Below are 20,763 nucleotides of genomic sequence, written 5' to 3'. Positions count from 1 at the left end.
TTCATTTGGTGAATTTTCCCATACAACAAATCCAAAGTGCACCTGTAGTGGACTCAATATCAGATATCCAAGGCTGATCTTTAGGCTATGTGCACACACTGCGGAATGGTCTGCGGATTTTGCAAAATCCGCAGGTAAATCCTCAGGTCAAAAGACCTGTGGTTTATCTGCGGATTAGCCTGCGGTTTTCCCCTGCGGTTTATCACCTCTACAATGGAGGAGATGGCAAACCGCAGCGGAATCCGCAGAAAAGAAGTGACATGTCAATTCTTTCTGCGGATTGGAAACTGCAGCAAAAACCGCGCGGAAAATTCCGCTCCGTCTGCACTGCGGTTTCCATTTTCCATAGGATATAATGGTACTGTACAACGCAGCTAATTCTGCTGCGGACCCGCAGGGCTAAATCCGCTGCGGATCCGCAGCAGAATCCACACCGTGTGCACATACCCTTAGATTTCTGCTGCAGATTTGAATGAAGCAAATTCTTATACTTCTTCCATAAAAGAACAGGTCACTTTTTGATGCGCCTTTTTCAGTCCTGCTGCATATAAATTGGCGGCCACATTGACGGCACTGCAGATTTTACATTGAAAACAGTGGGAGGTGGTTTGGGGCACTTTTGATGCAGATTTAAAATTTCACCTAACAAAAAACAATGTGTGAGTATATCATTATTTTATGCATAATTGGGCCCATCAATATAGATCAGTTGCGCAGAAAATTAGAATGGATGCATCCTAAGGAAAAAAAAATCACATTTTACATAAGGCTTTTGTCCTATTTAATAGGTTGAATGTGACAGGGTGCTCGATGTGCTACAAAAGCATTCCCTGTATAGTAATAATATTAAGCATAAAATTCTGACAGCTGCTATTAGATAAAATTATACAGCTCCCATTGAACTTATAATAAATCTGTCTTCCATAAGTTGTCCATTCAGGCTGCTAAAATTTTATCTTCTAAAGGGAATCTGTCAGCACAAAATGACTGTTCAGACCAAGCACAGCACGTAGTCCTAATAAAAAATCATACCGTTGGTGTCCAAAACCTCTGCCACAAGGCATTCATTCTTCTAACGAGGTGATCAGTGTACCCTGGGCATGGCGAAGTGCACCTTCTCACCTACTGGTTTTGCATCTATCTTCGTCACTTCTTCTTTGTTTGACAGCTCTGGCTTTACAAGGGCCAGAGAAAGCCAGAGATAAATTGCAAACAAGTAGACGGGAAAGTGCACTGATCTGCTGGATGCACCGAGCTCTCCATTAGCGCAAGCAAATAAATAACGATTTATGGCAAATGCAGCAACGTATTTGAACACTAAAGAAACAGCTATTTTTGTAAGCCTATGTCCTCTACAGGGCGCTGTGCTTGGTTTCTATAGTCATTTTGAGATGATAGACTCTATTTAAAGGGAACCTATGAGGTTGGATATACAATCTGATCTGCCAGGATCATGTTTTAGGGAAGGAAAAGCTGTGCAAATTAATATAACTTGTAAGGGCATGTGCACACGCTGCGGATCCGAAGCGGTTTTGGCCCTGCGGACCCGCAGCAGAATTAGCTGCGTTGTACACTACCATTATATCCTATGGAAAATGGAAACCGCAGTGTGGATGGTGCGGAATTTTCCACGCTTTTTTTGCTGCGGTTTCCAATCCGCAGAAAGAACTGACATGTCATTCTTTTCTGGGGATTCCGCTGTGGTTTACCATCTCCTCCATTGTAGAGATGAAAAACTGCAGGGCAAAACCGCAGAGCAATCCGCAGGTAAACCGCAGGTCTTTTGACCTGCGGATTTTGCAAAATCTGCGTGGAAAAATCCGCAGACCAATCCGCAGCGTGTGCACATAGCCTATCTTTTAGATTGTGGACCAAGCAGGCAACCCTAGTCAGTGACTGACAACCTTCTCTGAATTATCATTCATACAGAGATAGCTGTCATTCCCTGATTAGGACCACCCAGTGGACTCCTAAATGTAACATCCATGTCAGAACTTGTCTCCTCTGTTTCTTCTTCAGTTGCAGGGCAGTCCTCCTGGTTTTAGCTTACAAATACTGACCAAATACTGAATGTGTGAGGCTGTGTTCACACACAGCGTTTTTTTAGCGGTTTTTACCATGGTTTTCACTATAAAACCGCTATAAAACCGCTAAAAATAAGCTGCACAGTCATTTCTATGCATTTTGCACTTTCTGTGCACATTGTGCGTTTTTTACTGCGAAAAAACCACATCGCGGTAAAAAACGCAGCATGCACATTAATTTTGCGTTTTTTTTCCGCGGTTTAGGCTTCTCCCATGCTTTTAGAAACCGCTGCGGTAAAAAACGCATCAAAACCGCGCAAAAAACACGCAAAAACCGCTGCGGAAAAATAGGTGCGGTTTCTGGGAAGGGATTCAGGTTTTTGTGCAGAAATTTTCTGCAACGTGTGCACATACCCTGAATGTGGCCTTAATCTGGCATGTAAAAGTTTGGGCACCCCTCGTCAGAATGACTGTTAGGCCGGAGTCACACTAGCGATAAAATCAGACGAATGCAATGATATAAAAAAATCGCATTGCATTCGTCCCAATGTTATTCTATGGTGCTGCTCCCATCATGCGTTTTTTTATCGGATCCGTTCCTCGGACCGAGACAACCTCAGCATGCTGCGATTGTCACCGATTTTCGGATTGGACTCGCCAATGCAAGTCTATGGATGCGATTAAATCGCAAGACTTCTCCAGGTCAACAGGAAAGAGCATCAGGCATTGGCATTGGATGTCAGTTTGATGCTTAGATGCGAATAAAATCGGTTCATCGCCGGAAAATGGGATGACAGACGGATCCCTGGACAAGAAATCTTTGTGCGATTTCTTACCGTTAAAATCGGACCGATTTTTTTAATGGTTGTGTGTGACTCCAGCCTTATTGTGAACAGTTATGCAAGTTAAAGATGAAATGATCTCTAGAAGGCCTAAAGTTAAATATGACACATTTCCTTGTATTTTAGGCAAAAAAAAATAAAAATATTTTCATTGTTTACATTATAAAAATTACAAAAAGCAAAATGGGCCACTGCAAAAGTTTGGGCACCCTGCATGGTTAGTACCTTTTAGCACCCCCTTTTGCAAGTATCACAGCTTGTAAACACTTTTTGTAGCTAGTCAAGAGTCTTTCAATTCTTTTTTGAGGGATTTTCATCCATTCTTCCTTGGAAAATTCTTCCAGTTCTGTGAGATTCCTGGGTTGTCTTGCATTAACTGCTATTTTGAGGTCTAGCCACATATTTTCAATGAAGTTCAGATCAGGTGACTGTGAGGCCATTGAAAACCTTCAGCTTGCGCCTTTTGAGGTCTATGGTGGATTTTGATTTGTGTTTAGGATCATTATCCATTTGTAGAAGCCATCCTCTTTTCAACTCTCACTTTTTTACAGATGGTGTAATGTTTGCATCAAGAATTTGTTGAAATTTCAATGAAATTATTCTTCCCTCTACCCATGAAATGTTCCCCCGTGCCATTGGCTGCAACACAACCCCAAAACATGATTGATCTACCCCATGCTTAACCCCTTATCGACCGCCGATACGCCCTTTAGCGGTCTGTAATTAAGGCCACTTAAACCACAGCGCCGTTAATTCACGGCGCTGTGGAGAAAGTAAATAGCGCCCTCCAGTGTCGGATTTTTTCCGGGGTCTTGGCTGCCGGGGGTAGCCGAGACCCCAGAGAACATGAATCGGGTCGGTTTTTACCGACCCGGCTTTTGCGATCGCCGTTATTAACCCTATAACGGCGATCGCAAAAAAAAAAAAGCAGCGATTTTGCATTTAATTTCTCTTTCCTCTGATGTGATCGCACATCAGAGGAGAGAGAAACAGGGTCCCCGATCCCCCCCCCCGTACCTCAGGGTGGTCCTGGATTCCCTCCTGGTGGTCCTCTGTCCCACCGGTGTTCTCTGGTGGGCGCCGCCATCTTGGATCCGGAAGAAAATGGCGACAGATCCATTTTGATCACTATGATAAACTATCACAATGATCAAAATAAAAAAAATAATAAATAACCCCCCCGTTTATCACCCCCTTAGTTAGGCAAACATAATGAAATAAAGAAAATATTTATTTTTTTTAATTTTTCCATTAGGCTGAGTTCACACGTGGCGTTTTTTTCGCGTTTCCGTGGCGGTTTTAACCGCGCGATTTTGCAGCGAAAACGCGACAAATAAGCATCCCATGCATTCCTATGGGATTCCGCAATGCTGTGCTAATGCTGCGGATTTTACCGTGGCGGAATCGCTTCGCGGTAAAAACCGCAGCATGCCCATTAATTTGCGGAATCGCGGCGATCCCGCACCCATAGGAATGCATTGTTCCGCTTACTTCCCGCATGTGGCTGTGCACACCATGCGGAAAGTAAGCAGAACATTTGCGGATGGTACCCACGGTCCGGAGGAGAGGAGACTGTCCTCCGGGCTTTGGGTACCATATCCCTGTAAAAAATAGAATTTAAAAATAAAAAATATTGTTATTCTCACCCTCCGGCGTCCCGCGCAGCCTTCCCGCCTCTCTCCACGCTCTCGTTCCCAGTAAGCCTTTGCGAAAATGCCCGCGATGGCGTCTGTTCTCGCGGGATCGCGAAGTCTCGCGGTCATTCGCGCGACGTCATCGCGAATGACCGCGAGACATTGCGATCCCGCGAGAACGGACGTCATCGCGGGCATTTTCGCAAAGGATTACTGGGAACGGATGCGCGGGACGTCGGAGGGTAAGAATAACACCATTTTTTATTTTTTTTTTACATTCTATCTTTTACTACTGATGCTACATAACACTATGTTTGACGAGTGTGACCAACCTGTCAATCAGTTCTCCAAGCGATGCTACAGATCGCTTGGAAAACGCTAGCATTTTGCAAGCTAAATACGCTTGCAAAATGCTAGTTTTTCCGCGGGAAAATCGCGGGAATTTAAAATGCGATTTTTCCCGCGGACTGGAATTCCAGAATTCTCGCGGTAATTTCCGCGAGAGTTCCGGTACGTGTGCACTTAGCCTTAGGGTTAGGGCTAGGGCTAGGGTTAGGGTTTGGGTTTGGGCTAGGGCTAGGGTTAGGGTTAGGGTTAGAATTAGGGTTAGGGTTAGAATTAAGGTTAGGGTTGGAATTAGGGTTAGGGCTAGGGCTACGGTTAGGGTTTGGGTTTGGGCAAAGGCTAGGGTTAGGGTTAGGGCTAGGGTTAGGGTTAGAATTTGGGTTAGGGTTGGAATCAGGGTTAGGTTTGGAATTAGGGTTAGGGCTAGGTTTAGGGCTAGGTTTTGGGTTAGAATTAGGGATAGGGTTAGAATTAGGGTTAGGGCTGGAATTAGGGTTAGGGTTGGAATTAGGGTTAGGGTTGGAATTAGGGTTAGGGTTAGGGTTGGAATTAGGGTTAGGGCTAGGGTTGGAATTAGGGTTAGGGTTAGGGCTAGGGTTAGGATTAGAATTAGGGTTAGGGTTGGAATTAGGGTTAGGGCTAGGGTTAGGGCTAGAATTTGATTTGGGTTGTAATTAGGGTTAGGGTTGTAATTAGGGTTAGGACTAGGGTTAGGATTAGAATTAGGGTTAGGGTTGGAATTAGGGTTAGGGCTAGGGTTAGGGTTGGAATTAGGGTTAGGGTTGGAATTAGGGTTAGGGCTAGGGTTAGGGTTAGAATTAGGGTTAGGGTTAGAATTGGGGTTAGGGCGAATTAGGATTAGGGTTAGAATTAGGATTAGGGATTAGGTTTGGGATTAGGGTTAGGGGTGTGTTGGGATTAGTGTTGGAGCAAGAATTGAGGGGTTTCCACTATTTACCAACTTTGGGGGTCTAATTTCTCCTGTTACCCTTGGGAAAATAAAAAAATTGGGGGCTAAAAAAAATCACTTTTGTGGAAAACAAAAAGACTTTTTTCTTTTCACGGCTCTGTGTTATAAACTTCTGTGAAGCACTTAGGGGTTCAAAGTGCTCACCACACATCTAGATAAGCTCCTTGGGGGGTCTAGTTTCCAAAATGGGGTCACTTGTGAGGGGTTTATACTGTTTAGGCACATCAGGGGTTCTGCAAGAGCAACATGACGCCCGCAGACCATTCCATCAAAGTCTGCATTCCAAAATGGCGCTCCTTCTCTTTCGAGGTCTCCCATGCGCCCAAACAGTGGTTCCCCCCACAAATGGGGTAACAGCATACTTAGGACAAATTGCACAACAACTTTTGTGGTCCAATTTCTCCTGTTACCCTTTGGAAAATAAAAAAGAGCGGGCTAAAAAAATCATTTTTGAGGAAAAAAATGTTTTTTTATTTTCACGGCTCTGCGTTATATACTTCTGTGAATCACTTGGGGGTTCAAAGTGCTCACCACATATCTAGATAAGCTCCTTCGGGGGTCTAGTTTCCAAACTGGGGTCACTTGTGGGGGGTTTATACTGTTTAGGCACATCAGTGGCTCTGCAAACGCAACATGACGCCCGCAGACCATTCCATCAAAGTCTGCATTATAAAATGGCACTTCTTCCCTTCCGATCTCTCCCATGCGCACAAACAGTGGTTCCCCCCACATATGGGGTATCATCATACTCAGGACAACTTGCACAACAACTTTTGTGGTCCAATTTCTCCTGTTAAAACATAGCGGGCTAAATTATCATTTTTGAGGAAAAAAAAGTGATTATTTTATTTTCACTGCTCTGCGTTATAAACTCCTGTGAATTACTTGGGGGTTCAAAGTGCTCACCACACATCTAGATAAGTTCCTTAACCCCTTCATGACCATGCCTATTTTGACCTTAATGACCAGGCCATTTTTTGCAATTCTGACCAGTGTCCCTTTATGAGGTAATAACTCAGGAACACTTCAACGCATCCTAGCGATTCCGAGATTATTTTTTCGTGACATATTGGGCTTCATGTTAGTAGTAAATTTAGGTTGATAATTTTAACGTTTCTTTGTGAAGAAAATGGAAATTTGGCAAAAATTGTGAAAATTTTGCAATTTTCAAATTTTGAATTATTATTCTGTTAAACCAGAGAGTTATGTTACACAAAATAGTTAATAAATAACATTTCCCACATGTCTACTTTACATCTGCACAATTTTGGAAACAACATTTTTTTTTTTTAGGAAGTTATAAGGGTTAAAAGTTGACCAGCGATTTCTCAGTTTTACAGCAAAATTTACAAAACCATTTTTTTAGGGACCACCTGACATTTGAAGTCACTTTGAGGGGTCTATATGGCAGAAAAAACCCAAAAGTGACACCATTCTAAAAACTGCTCCTCTCAAGCTACTCAAAACTATGTTCAAGAAGATTATTAACCCTTCAGGTGCTTCACAGGAACTAAAGCAACATGGAAGGAAAAAATGTACATATTAATTTTTCCAACAAAAATTTTATTTTAGCATCAATCTTTTCATTTTCACATGGGCAACAGGATAAAATGTATCCTAAAATATGTTGGGCAATTTCTCCTGAGTACAACGATACCTCATATGTGGTCATAAACCACTGTTTGGGCGCACGGCAGGGCTCAGAAGGGAAGGAGTGCCATTTAACTTTTTGAATGGAAAATATGCTGGAATATTTAGCGTTTGCCATGTTGCGTTTAGAGAGCCCCTGTGCGCCTAAACATTGGAGCACCCCCACAACTGACCCCATTTTGGAAACTAGACCCCCCAAGGAACTTATCTAGATGCATAATGAGCACTTTGAACTCCCAGGTGCTTCACTAATTGATCCGTAAAAAAAAGGACTTTTTTCTCAAAAATTTTCTTTTAGCCTCAGTTTTTTCATTTTCACATGGGCAGCAGGATAAAATGGATCCTAAAATTTGTTGGGCAATTTCTCCTGAGTACACTTATACCTCATATGTGGTCATAAACCACTGTTTAGGCGCACGGCAGGGCCCAGAAGGGAAGGAGCGCCATTTGACTTTTTGAATGGAAAATTAGCTCCAATCGTTATCGGACACCATGTCGCGTTTGGAGAGCTCCTGTGAGCCTAAACATTGGAGCTCCCCCACAAGTGACCCCATTTTGAAAACTAGACCCCCGAAGGAACTTATTTAGATGTGCAGTGAGCACTTTGAACCCCCAAGTGCTTCACAGAAGTTTATAACGCAGAGCAGTGAAAATAAAAAAATCATTTTTTTTCCTCAAAAATGAATTTTTAGCCCGCTATTTTTTATTTTCACAAGGGTAACAGGAGAAATTGGACAACAAAAGTTGTTGTGCAATTTGTCCTGAGTACACTGATACCCCATATGTGGGGGGAACCACTGTTTGGAAGCATGGGAGAGCTCAGAAGGGAAGGACCGCTATTTTGGAATGCAGAGTTTGATGGAATGTTGTGCAGGCATCATGTTGCGTTTGCAGAGCCCCTGATGTGCCTAAACAGTAGAAACCCCCCACAAGTAACCCCATTTTGGAAACTAGAACCCCCAAGGAGCTTATCTAGATGTGTAGTGAGCACTTTGAACCCCCAAGAGCTTCACAGAAGTTTATAACGCAGAGCCATGAAAATAAAATTTTTTTTTCTCAAAAATGATTTTTTAGCCCGCTATTATTTATTTTCCCAAGGGTAACAGGATAAATTGGTCCCCAAAAGTTGTTGTCCAATTTGTCCTGAGTACGCTGGTACCCAGTATGTGGGGGGAAACCACTGTTTGGGCGCACGGCAGGGCTCAGAAGGGAAGGAGTGTCATTTGACTTTTTGAATGGAAAATTAGCTCCAATCGTTAGCGGACACCATGTCATGTTTGGAGAGCCCCTGTGTGCCTAAACATTGGAGCTCCCCCATAAATGACCCCATTTTGGAAACTACACCCCCTAAGGAACATATTTAGATGCATAGTGAGCACTTTGAACCCCCAGATGCTTCATAGAAGTTTATAACGCGGATTCGTGAAAATAAAAATATTTTTTTATTCCTCAAAAAATGATTTTTAGCCCACTATTTTTTATTTTCACAAGGGTAACAGGATAAATTAGACCCCAAAAGTTGTTGTCCAGTTTGTCCTGAGTACGTTGGTACCCCATATGTGGGGGAGGACCACTGTTTGGGCACACGTCAGGGCTCAGAAGGGAAGTAGTGACGTTTTGAAATGCCGACTTGATGGAATGGTCTGTGGGCATCATGTTACATTTGCAGAGCCCCTGATGTATCTAAACAGTGGAAACCCCCCCCAAAAGTGACCCCATTTTGTAGACTAGACCACCCAAGGATCTAATCTAGATGTGTGGTGAGCACTTTGAACCCCCAAGTGCTTCACAGAAGTTTATAACGCAAAGCCGTGAAAATAAAAAATAATTTTTTTTCCACAAAAATATTTTTTTTAGCCCCCAATTTTTTATTTTCCCAAGGGTAACAGAAGAAATTAAACCCCCAAAGATGTTGTGCAATTTTTCCGGAGTACGCTGATGCCTCATATGTGGGGGTAAACCACTGTTTGGGCACACGTCGGGGCTCGGAATGGAGGGAGCGCTGTTTGACTTTTTGTACGCAAAATTGGCTGGAATAAATGGTGGCACCATGTCACATTTGGAGACTCCCTGATGTGCCTAAACAGTGGAAACCCCTCAATTCTATCTCCAACCCTAACTCCAACACACCCCTAACCACAGACCTTACCCCAACACACCCCTAACCCTAATCCCAACCCTAATTATAACCCTAACCACAATCCCAACCCCAACACATCCTTAACCCTAATCCCAACTCTAACCCTAATCTTAACCCTAATTACAACCCTAACCCTAATTACAACCCTAACCCTAATTACAACCGTACCCTTAATTCCAACCGTACCCCTAACTAATTCCAACCATACCCCTAATTCCAACCGTACCCCTAATTCCAACCCTAACCCTATTTCTAACCCTAGCCGTAATTCTGACCCTAACCCTATTTCTAACCCTAACCCTATTTCAAACCCTAATTCTAACCCTAGCCCTAACCCTAATGGAAAAATAAAAAAAAAATTTCTTTATTTTATTATATGTCCCTACATATGGGGGTGATAAGGGGGCGGTGATTTACTTTTTTTTATTTTGATCACTGTGAGACTTTATCACAGTGATCAAAATAAATGAATGAATCTGCAGCATTGCAGATTCGGAGACGGCGGGACCCCGGGACGGCCAGAGGGACGTCGGAGGCACCGTGGAGGGTGAGGGGGGGATCGGAAGGCGGGGGGAGCGGAGGGAAGGGGGGCAGATTATGACGGCGGCTGCCGATCGGTGCCGTCAGTCGATGGCGGCAGCTGATCGGCACCTCCAGTGGGTGGGGGGGGGCTGATCGGTTTCTCCAGCCATGGCAGATGCTATTGCAGCATCTGCCATGGCTGAATTGTAATATTTCACCAAATTTCGTTGGTGAAATATTACAATCGCTCTGATTGGCTGTCAAAAGTGAAACATCCAATCAGAGCAATCGTAGGCACGTGGGGGCTAAGCCACGCCCCCTGGGGTTAACTTTGAAGGGTCCTCTGTGTGCGGGTCGGGTGACCTTTCAGTGACTCCGGTCACCTGACTCGCAGGGGGGCTTTAAAGTCATGACGCCTATGTGGCGTCATTGGTCGGGAAGGGGTTAAGGGGGTCTAGTTTCCAAAATAGTGTCACTTGTGGTTTTTTTCACTGTTTAGGCACACCAGGGGCTCTCGAAAAACGACATGGCGTCCAATCTCAATTCCAGCCAATTCTGCATTGAAAAAGGCAAACGGTGCTCCTTCCCTTCTGAGGTCTGCCATGCGCCCAAACAGTGGTTTACCCCCAAATATGGGGTATCAGCGTACTCAGGACAAATCGCACAACAACTGTGGGGGTATGATTTCTCCTGTTACCCTTGTAAAAATAAAAATTTGGGGGCAAAAAGATCATTTTTGTGGTAAAAAATGATTTTTTATTTTCATGGCTCTACGTTATAAACTTCTGTGAAGCTCTTGAAGGTTCAAAGTGCTCACCACACATCTAGATAAGTTCCTTAATGGGTCTAGTTTCCAAAATGGGGTCACTTGTTGGGGGTTTCCACTGTATAGGAACATCAGGGGCTCTCCGAACACAATATGGCATCCGATCTCAATTCCAGCCAATTCTGCATTGAAAAAGTCAAATGGCGCTCCCTCCCTTGCGAGCTCTGTCGTTCGCTGAAAAAGTGGTTTTCCCCCACATTTTGGGTATCAACGTATTCAGGAGAAATTGCACAACAAATTTTATGGTTCATTTTCTCTTTTAACGCTTGTGAAAATAAAAAAAATTGGTTCTGAAGTAAATTTTTTTTGCAAAAAAAAGTTAAATGTTAATTTTTTCCTTCCACATTGCTTTAGTTCCTGTGAAGCACGTAAGGGGTTAATAAACTTCTTGAATGTAGTTTTGAGCACCTTGAGGGGTCTAGGTTTTAGAATGGTGTCACTTTTGGGTATTTTCTGTCATGTACACCCCTCAAAATGACTTTAAATATGATGTGGTCCCTAAAAAAATGGTTTTGTAAATTTTGTTGTGAAAATAAGAAATCACTAGTTAACTTTTAACCCTTATAACTTCCTAACAAAAAAAAATGTTGTTTCCAAAATTGTGCTGATGTAAAGTAGACATGTGGGAAATGTTATTTATTAAGAAATTTGTGTGATCCATCTCTCTGATTTTAAGGGCATAACAATGTAAAGTTTTAAAATTGCTAAATTTTCAAAATTTTCGCCATATTTCCGTTTTTTTCATAAATAAACACAAGACATATCGAATAAATTTTACCACTAACATGAAGTACAATATGTCATTAAAAAAATCTCAGAATCAGCGGGATCCGTTAAAGCGTTCCAGAGTTATAACCTCATAAAGTGACAGTGGTCAGAATTGCAAAAATTTGCCAGGTCATTAAGCTGCAAACTGGCTCTGTCACTAAGGGGTTAAAGGTTGGCGAGATGTTCTTTTCCTGAAATTCTGTGGTATTTTTCTCCACGCACATATCTTTGATGATTGGGGCTAAAGAGTTCTATTTTAGCCTCACTGGTCCACAGGATTTGTTTACCAAATACATCGGGCTTGTTTAGATGATCTTTTGCATATTTATGATGCTGAATTTTATGGTGAGGACGCAGGAGAGTTTTTCTTCTGATGACTCTTCCATGAAGTCCATATTTGTTCAGGTGTCTCTGAACAGTAGAAAAATGTACCACAACTTCAGTGTCTGATTTGAGTCTCTGGCAATACTACAAGCACCTCTCATTGAAATTTTGCTTGGTATTCCAGACCTTATCTTGACCTCCACTGTTCCTGTTAAATGCCATTTCTTAATTACATTTCAAACTGAGTAAAGTGCAACTTGAAAACGCTTTGCTATCTTCTCATAGCCTTCTCCTGCTTTGTGGGCCGCCACCATTTTCATTTTCAGAGTGCTAGGCAGCTGCTTAGAAGAACCCATGGCTGCTGTTTTTTGGTACAAGATTAGAGATGGCTGGGTTTTTATACAGCTCAGAAATTTGCACCACTGGCCTTTCCTAACAATGATTGTGAACATAATAACCATAAGCCAAACTGGCTAAGGTCTGGAACATTGATCAAAGTTATTTGAGCACACAAATCTCCTAGGGTGCCCAAACGTTTGCATCAACCCATTTTCCATGTTGTAATTTTTAAAATGTAAAAGATGAAAATATATACCGTAGATATTTTTTGCCTAAATTACAAAGGAAATGTGTCATTTTTAACTTTAGGCCTTTTAGAGATCATTTATCTTCAATTTACTTAACTGTTCACAATAGCAGTAATTTTGACCACAGGTGTCCAAATGTTTATATGCCACTGTAAGTCTGCTCAACTCTGGTAGTCCTAGTACTTTGTCCTGTTTAAAATCTTAGCCCTTTTACAGGCCATTCTTCTGATCTAAGATTTTGTTCCTTGTCTGTAACTCTTGATTGTGACTCAGCAATCTGACCATTCCTGCCAACACCATCCACCAGCCAGAAACTACTACAAGAACCACCAGAGTCCCTGTGTAAGTTTACATCCTTGTTCAGGGGTTAAAGGGTGAAGGCCATGGCTCCCCTGGGTCCTGATAGTTAGAGTAGCTAAGGCAAAGCCTGTCTATAGAAGTCCTATTTAGAACTGCCACGTGAACACGGTCGAGCCACTTTACCCTAAGCATAGAAATGTACAAGTTATACTATATACAAGAGTATGCTATATAAAACTATATGTATAATGCAGGAGATTAGATAGCGTTGTCATGATGGTAGGATTTCTTTTGTTTTAGATCTTTGAGAAGGGTGGCAAGTTGAAGCTTTGGATTTGAAAAAAATGTGATCTATGGCGTAACGTTTCTTCTTGTGGAGAGTGACAAGCCAGGCCTAGCATGTCAGAGTGAGGAGACTTATATGTCATGCATGGTCCTCTAGGAAATTAAATATGCAAATTGCCTCTTCAGAGAGGAAGCGGACTAGAACTCTAGTGCCACTTAGTGGAAGTAGTATTCCTAAAAGTCAAAATCGACTATTTTAACGAGCCTTGCAAAATGACTTAGGATAAAAAACAATCCAAAATCGAAAAAAGTGTTAAAAAAATGTTAAAAGAAGAAAAAGAAAAAAAAGTCAAGATCATTGCAACGGAAACAGTTTTTTTTTGCAGCAGCTTTAAGTGCACATAACATTTTATAAATTATGCATCCAAAAGGCCTAATTTATGCTTATGATAATGAGACTGAATATAAGTTATAGTGTAACATGCAAAACTAGATCACTTAGAAAACAGGTCTGGGAGCAATACTATCTCTCAAACATCTTGGCATGAATTTAGGGTACTGTCACACATAGCGACTCACCAGCAATCCCGACAAAGATATCAACGTGTCAGGATCGCTGGTCAGTCGCTATGTGATCGCCGGTGAGCTGTCAAACAGGCAACTTCACCAGCGATCAGCACCAGCGACGCCGAGCGCCCGGCATCGCTGTGTACTTTAGATACCAGGGCGCTGATGCAGGGAGTTGGTAACTAAGGTACACATCGGGTTTCTAAGGGACGTGCATCACTTAGAAACCCGATGTGTACCTTAGTTACCAGCTCCCTGCATCAGCGCGCTGGTAACTAAGGTACACAGAGGGTTTCTAAGCACTGCACGGTGCTTAGAAACCTTGCATTTACCTTAGTTACTAGCTGATTGCTGGTCTCCCGCCTGTCACATGCAGCGATGCGTGAGGTCCAGCGGGAGACCAGCGATCAAAGAAATGTCCAGGGCTTTCCAAGAGCGACCAGCGATACCGGCAGGGGGGGTGGTCGCTGATCGCTGTCACACACAGCTTTCTCGCTGGCATGGCCGGTTTTAGGCAAAGTGGGGCCCTAGGCAAAGTTTAAAATGGGGCCCCAAATGCTAACATATTGCACATCACACAGAAGCATTTCGGTTTTATTTACATGCGCTGAGTTCAGGCCGCTAAACGAGTGTGATCAACATTACTGAAATAGTTCAACACTTGTTTCCCGGCCTCTTTCCACCGGCTGAGGAACAATGATGGGGACAGAACGATCACTAATGGATCACTAAGGGCGTGTGCACACGTTGCGGTTTTTGCTGCGGATCCGCAGCGGATTTGGTCCTGCGGATCTGCAGCAGTTTCCATGCGGTTTACAGTACCATGTAATCCTATGGAAAACCAAATCCGCCGTGCACATGCTGCGGAAAATTCCGCACAGATTTGCTGCGGTTTATTTTCCGCAGCATGTTACTTCTTTTTTGCGGAACTGCAGCTGCAGTGTACGTTCCGGGACATACAAATCAATCAATCTCTCATCCGCACTGCCAAACCACACTAGAACCTGTATCAAATCCGCTGTACACATGCTAGGAATCCACAGGAAAAATGCATGTGTTTTACCCTGCGGTTTCTGCCAAGAGATATGGATTCTCTGCAGAAAAAGCTGCAGGCTAATCCGCAACGTGTGCACACACCCTAATAGATCACCATACAGTATCATGTTATCAGCAGCACATCTACAGTTTACACCCCATAATCCTCCATATAATATAATCTGCCCCATAGTCCTCCATATTGTCATGATCCAGGTTGGATTATGACAGATAAATGCACTAGTAACCTTGTTCTTCCTTAAGCTGTGTGCTTAAAGGTAGTTTTGCCCCGGTTGCCATTAGGGTCATTGCACTGTGGTGGTCTCAGTTCTATTTTTGCCCCCGGTGGCCGTTAGGGTCATTGCACTCTGGTTACTTTAGTTTAGTGCACGTGATTATAAGGCAGGTGTGATTGCTCTGGCTCTGCTATAAAAGAGTGTCAGGTGTTGCAATCACTGTTGGTGATAGTGGTCATTTCCAACCATCCTTGGTGGAGGAAGGAGCTAGAGAGAGTTCCTTGCAGCACAGTCAGAGTCCTGGTGTGGAAGGAGTCACAGAGGGGATTTCCTTGCAGCTCTGACAGAGCTTGGTGGCAGCTATTCAGGAGGAAAGCTGCATTCTGGTGGTGGACTCTGTTGCTGGGAGCAAGAGCAACAGAGCAAAGCTAAGTGGTGTTTTCCTGTTTGTGACTTCCCTTATGTGTGTTTCAGTGCAGTGGTGGGATTAGTTTCTGCACCGTCCATTTCATTAGAAAGGGCTAGGTGCAGGGCGAGCTAGGGTTCTTAGGTTCCAGCTCGGCGACAGGTGCGGAGCCTGTATAGGGACTGTTAGGAGTGTAGAGACTGGCTCAGGGGAGTGCAGGAGGTCTCCACATCCCAGTTCCCTATCGCAGGGCCCTCCATTGTATCGGTTTCCCCTTATTATTTAAATTTGCCCTGCTGGAGGCGGTGTATCCAGTTTCACGTGTAATTCTGAAATTCGCTTGTTGGAGGCGGTGTATCCGGCTGCACGTTATATTATTTAAATTCTCCCTACTGGAGGCGGTGTATCCAGGGTCACGTGTGTGATAGAAATTTGCCCTGCTGGAGGCGGTGTGTCCAGTCACACGTAGACCATCACACATATAGTATAATACACTCCTCAGTCCTCCATATAGTATAATACACTCCTTATAGCCCTCCATATATTAAAATACACTGCTCAGTCCTCCATATAGTATAATACACTCCCCATAGTCCTCCATATAGTATATTACACTCCTCAGTCCTCCATATAGTATAATACACTTCTCATAGCCCTCCATATATTAAAATACACTGCTCAGTCCTCCATATAGTATAATATGCTCCTCATAGTTCTCCATATAGTATAATGCACTGCCATAGTCACCCATGTAGTACAATTCACTTCCCATAGCATAATGCACCCCATAGTTCTTGATATAATGTATTCCCCATAGTCCTCAATACAGTATAATGCAGCCCACATATAGTATAATGTAGCCACCCAATAGAGCATAATGCAGCCACCCCACAGAGTATAATGCAGCCCCACCATACAATATAATGTAACCCCCATAGAATATAATGCAGCCCCCCTCTTATAGTATAATGCAGCCACCAACTTGGAGAATAATGCAGCTACCCCAGAGTATAATGCAGCCACTCCACAGAATATAATGTAACCCCCCATAGAATATAATGCAGCCCCACCCCCCATATAGTATAGTGCAGCCCCACCATACAACATATGGCAACCCCCTCATAGGATATAATGCAGCCCCTTATATAGTATAATGTAGCCCCTCCATAGAATACAATGTAGCCCTCCTCATATAGTATAATGCAGCCCCCATCGAATATAATAAATACCCCCCATAGAATATAATGTAGCCCCAAATAGAATATAATACAGCCCACCTCGCCAAAGAATATAATGTAACCCCCCACATTATATAACACAGCCTCCCCCTATAGAATATAATGTAAAATGTACCCCCCATGGTATATAACACAGCCGCTTAGTATATAGCCCAGCACCACATGGTATATAGCCCAGCACCATATGGTATACAGCCCAGCCCACCATGGTATACAGCCCAGCCCACCATGGTATGCAGCACAGCATGGTATATAGCCCCCCAGAATGGTATAATACAGCCCAGCAAGGTATAATACAGCCCAGCATGGTATATAGCCCCCCAGAATGGTATAATACAGCCCAGCATGGTATATAGCCCCCCCAGAATGGTATAATACAGCCCAGCATGGTATAATACAGCCCAGCATGGTATATGCCCCCCAGAATGGTATAATACAGCACGGTATAATACAGCTCAGCATGGTATATAGCCCCCCAGCATGGTATAATACAGCCCAGCATGGTATAATACAGCCCAGCATGGTATATGGCCCAGCATGGTATAATACAGCCCTGCATGGTATATAGCCCACCCAGCATGGTATTATACAGCCCAGCATGGTATATAGCCCCCCCAGAATGGTATAATACAGCCCAGCATGGTATAATATAACCCAGCATGGAATAAAGCCCCCCAGAATGGTATAATACGGCCCAGCACGGTATATAGCCCCCCCAGCATAGTATGCTATAGCCCAGCATGGTATATAGCCCCCCTAGAATGGTGTATTACAGCCTAGCATGGTATATAGCCCCCCAGCATGGTATAATACAGCCCAGCATGGTATATAGCCCCCCCAGCATGGTATAATACAGCCCAGCATGGTATACAGCCCCCCCAGCATGGTATGATACAGCCCAGCATGGTATATAGCCCCCCAGAATGGTATAATACGGCCCAGCATGGTATATAGCCCCCCAGCATGGTATGATACAGCCCAGCATGGTATATAGCCCCCTAGCACGGTATAATACAGCCCAGCATGGTATATAGCCCACCCAGCATGGTATAATACAGCCCAGCATGGTATATAGTCCCCCCAGAGTTGCCCCACAGTCTAGTACTCTCACTGATTTAAAAAAACAAAACAAAAAAAAAAACACTTCCCACCTTCTCCTCATGCCCGCGCTGCTGGCTGCTCCTGTCTCCTCCTGCTCTGTCTGGCACACAGTGAGAGCGTGATGACGTCATCGCGCCCCCACTGTGTCAGAGACAGAGCGGGGAATGATGGGAGAGGGAGCGTCCGCTGACACTCTCTCCTCCATCACTGCCTCCTTCAGTGCGGCGGCGGGAGGCGGCGCTGGGGGAAGGCGGGCCCCCCTGCCTCACAGGGGCCCCATAGCGGCTGTGTAATGTGCCGCTGGCTGGGGGCCCCTGGAGGAGCGGGGGCCCTAGGCAGCTGCCTGGTCTGCCTGCCCATAACACCGGCCCTGCTCGCTGGTGAGATCGCTGTTGCGTCACAAATCTTGTGACTCAGCAGCAATCTAGTTAGCGAGATCTCTATGTGTGACAGGGCCCTTAGCCTCTTGGATTATCCTTTGCCATTGTGTAGGTGTACTGTAGAATTTCAAGAGGACAGAGAAAATAATGGTGAATTGAAAAACTTGTTCTGGTTCTAAAAAGAACATTTCCATGTAACTGTACTTTTACAGTGATTTAATCTGTCCCTACGGACACTATTCTGTCTGCATTTTTGGGTTTGCTTCATTGCTTATCAAAACGAAATAAAAAAGGAAACCAAGGTTGTTGAAGTCTATGAAATTTTCCATTGTTCGTCACTATTAGGCTATGATCACACGTTGCATTTTTGCTGCAGTTTTTTTATGCAAAGTTTAAGTTGCGTTTAAGCTGCTTACAAAAAGCAGGTTTTGCTTACTTTTTGCAGCGTTTTTATTGCTTAGTTTTTGTTAGGGTACATTTGTCTTTTGTGCATGCTGATAAAGTTTAGTGCATATGTAGGGAAGTGGACTGACCTATGGACCTGTCTGAAGAGGAACAGTGAATGGAAAATGTGCAGTAGATATACTTGACGTGAATTTGTATATACATGTGGGGAGACAGCTAGAAACAGTGAAAGATGGTGAAGTACTGGGTTTTGACCACTAGGGGGAGACAAAGAACAGCAAGAGAAGGAGACGGTGCAGTACTAAGGTTTGGCCACTAGAGGGAGACAGAAGGAGGCAGGAAAAGGACTTAACAGCAGCTAATGCTAGAGAAACCGCAAAGTCATGGTGGGCGGAGTTACGGGGGATAGAGAGGGGAATTCCCACGGAGGGGAATAAAAAGGGAGAGAGAGCCCGAGGGAAACCAGTCCAGGAGGAGGAGTTCAGCTGAGGGAAAGATTGAAGGCGGAAGAGACTGAAAGAGGAAGAGCTCCGGAAGGGACTGGAAGGAGAGACAGTCAGGGGGGCTGCCCTGACAGGAGAGCCTTAGGACAGAGGAAGCCCGGGGGTACCAGACGGACGGACTAGGACAGGCGAAGTGCTGTGGTGGTAGGCCTAGGGCAGCCACAGCGATAGAACCGTGAGGGATGTCAATTTAGGAAAGAGAAGAAGATGAAAGGTACACGGGCCTGTGTGTACAGAAGCTGTCGTGCTGCTGTGGTCGTCGGGAGGACGGCCAATAAAGAGGACCTGTTGAACGTGCATCGGTTTCTGTCTCCAGTCTGTTTGCGAAAAGGGACCACCCCCCAGTCGGCACACATACCTACAATTGGCGTAGTCAGCAGGATCATCACCGCCTAATCCACCAACGCCAGCGGTGAGACCGCGCCGAAGATCCAAAGGACCCAAGCTGAACGGGTTGAAGATCTACCGCTGAGGATTAAAAAAATCGGACTGTGTTTGAGATTGCTGGCTTTAATCAGAAGAACCTTGAACGAAAAGGACTCTGCAGAAATGGCTGTGGCTTATACTTTAAGCGTCTGAAAGAATCGTAGTAGTTTGCTGCCAAATTGGACTTTCAGGGGCTGTGCCGAACCCACCCCTGGGGGGAGCGGTGTACATCTAGTGACAGCCGCCCCTTCCCACTGAACGCTGACAAATTGGTGGAGGGGCCGGCCCATGCCCCACCCAAGAACAGGAGTGACCCTGGTGAAAAGGCTGGATGCGGCTGCTTGGTGCTATTAAGCTTCTGGACATTGGACACTATGCGACGCTGCAGCTGCCGTGGCCTCGGACGCATGGAGTGGAAATGGCGTCAGTAGGTCGAGGCCCACCATGTCACCTGCGCCTGGGAGTCACTGCCGGTGTATCGGACACTCACCCTAGAGGAAGACCGACCTGGGACTCCACTACAGCTGCCAACTCTCCTTGCGGAACCATCGGGCCTGGAAGCTGGTCCTGCCAGATGGCAGGATGAAGAGCAGTGGTGCGCTCCAGACGACGGGATCGGGAGCAACAGAGGAGCAATGGAGACCAGCGACACCTTGGGCACGGATGCACCGGCTCCTGGGGGAGTCGAGGGATGGCCTGTGGGGAGCCGCAGCACTGGGGAAGGTGAGCATTTCCCCGGTCCAGTTGACGGCACCACAGGCAGTTCCTGCCCTCACACCCTGTGCACGAGACAGGCCTCAGGGCTCTGACACCAACTCTCAGCTTTCCCGCTCGGCCTCCCCTCGTCCAGCATCCTCGGCTCCCGATGGATCCATGGCCCGCGCAGGGCCGACCAATGTCTGCGTCATCGGCCCCGAGCTGCCCCGCTCGGCGGCGCCACGTCCTGCGTCTCCGGCGCAGAGTGGACCCGCGGCCTGCCCACCAAGGCCCGCGGTCACCGCTGCCATGCTCTACATCCCGGCGGTGGCCTATTCATCGAGGCCCGCCGCCACTTTGGCCCTGCTTCAGACTGCCGTGGTGGCCGGGCCGCCGGGCTCCGTGTCCTACTCACCGGTACCCGCGGCCACCTCCGCTCCACTCTCAGCCTCGGCTGCGGCCTGCTCACTGGTGCCCGCGGCCGCCTCTGCTCCACTCTCGGCCCCGGCTGCGGCCCACTCGCTGGTACCCACAGCCGCCTCTGTCCCACTTT

The 20,763-nt window shown here is 45.2% G+C and overlaps 1 protein-coding gene across 2 annotated transcripts in view; it reads left to right on the top strand.

Annotated features, from left to right (window-relative positions):
- The window catches only part of LHFPL1 (LHFPL tetraspan subfamily member 1), a 70,945-nt gene that overhangs the window by 7,262 nt on the left and 42,920 nt on the right, over positions 1 to 20,763 (top strand). The gene's annotated exons all lie outside the window — the stretch shown is intronic.

The sequence above is a fragment of the Dendrobates tinctorius genome, unplaced genomic scaffold (genome assembly GCF_039654945.1).
Source record: "Dendrobates tinctorius isolate UK_male_01 unplaced genomic scaffold, ASM3965494v1 ptg000309l, whole genome shotgun sequence".
Classification (NCBI taxonomy): Eukaryota; Metazoa; Chordata; class Amphibia; order Anura; family Dendrobatidae; genus Dendrobates; species Dendrobates tinctorius.
The sequence above is the reverse complement of the archived record's forward strand: the minus strand, read 5'-3'. Positions and strand labels throughout refer to the sequence as shown.